Source organism: Ictidomys tridecemlineatus, chromosome 5 (genome assembly GCF_052094955.1).
Source record: "Ictidomys tridecemlineatus isolate mIctTri1 chromosome 5, mIctTri1.hap1, whole genome shotgun sequence".
Classification (NCBI taxonomy): domain Eukaryota; kingdom Metazoa; phylum Chordata; class Mammalia; order Rodentia; family Sciuridae; genus Ictidomys; species Ictidomys tridecemlineatus.
In genome coordinates, this window is record NC_135481.1 from 8,263,073 (window position 1) to 8,264,485 (window position 1,413).

Genomic DNA, 1,413 nt, shown 5'->3' on the forward strand with positions numbered 1-1,413 from the left:
CATTCCCTGGCAACCGAGGCCCACCTCCCGAGTCCAAGGACAGTCGTCTCAGCCAATCATTCCCGCGGAAGCTGCAGAGAGGCCACGCCTCTTAAAGGAGCCGAAGCTTCAGAGCCTTTTCTTGGCCTCTGGCCGCCCTTGGATATAGATGGCTCTTTCAGGAGGTTCTGGTAGATGGAAGCCGTTCTCCTCTTACTGAGTCACGTTTACTCCACCAGCCTTATAAATGATTCATAACCCACGGTGCGCTGTCTTTTTACCTAACCCAGTCTCCTCTAGGAAGGTCGGAGCCTAGCTTCTCCTACTCCACATAGAGAGTTCCTGACAGGTAATATCTAGGCAGCACTGTGTGGGACAAGTACAGAACATCAACACAAATTGTACCAGGCGGTTGGCTGGCTCTCAGGAGAGTCACGAGAAAGGAGAAAAGACTGGTGTTGGGGTTGGCAAGGAAGAGATGGGCAAGGTAACCTATCCAGGGTGGTTCATTTTGGACCAAGATCAACAATTACAAAGTTTTTGTTTTTGTTTTTAAATACATTGCAGCATTTCACACTTACTCCAGTGGTGGATAAATCGTAGCAGTTATCATCGACTGAGTGCTTACTGCATGCAGGCTCTGTTCATTCAACTGTCACCACAACCTTCCACGGATGGTACTTTCATTATCAGCCTCCTTTTACTAATGGGGTAATTGTGGTTTAGAAAGATTTAGAAGTTTACCTAGAACCATACAGAGAATAGGTGATCTAAAATGCAGAAAATCTAAAATCTCAGTCACACTTGGAACTGCCCCTGTACTCCATCTTTTCTGCCATCACAGTCCTGCTCTCCTTCCTCAATTAGACACCTGTTCACTTGTCCTTAATCATCTCACTCTCCTGCAGTCTCCCTGGCTCATGACCTTCTGCAGGCACTCAACAATACATATGCACCTAGGTGTCCTATTCACTTGCACCAAAGAGAAATAGCAACAGCAGCAGCAACAGCAGTTATTTATTCACCCATGGAACTTGCTACAGGTGCCATCCCTGTGCCTCACTGTTCTGGGTAGAAGTATCAAACAGTGGGCAAGACAAACCCTTGCTACCATTCTAGTAGAGGAGGCAGACAATAAACAAATAGGCCAATAGGTATGTGACATGATGGGTCTTGACAGAAAACAATTAGGGAGAAAGTGATAAAGGAAGCTCTCTTTTTTGAGGGGGGAAGCAGGGATTGAACTCAGAGGCATTCAGCCACTGAGTCACATGCCCAACCCTATTTTGTATTTTTTTTTTCTTTAGAGACAGGGTCTCACTGAATTGCTTAGTGCTTCACTTTTGCTGAGGCTAGGTTTGAACTCATGATCCTTCTGCCTCAGCCTCCCAAGCCATTGGGATTACAAGGGTGCACCATGGTATCCGGGTAACA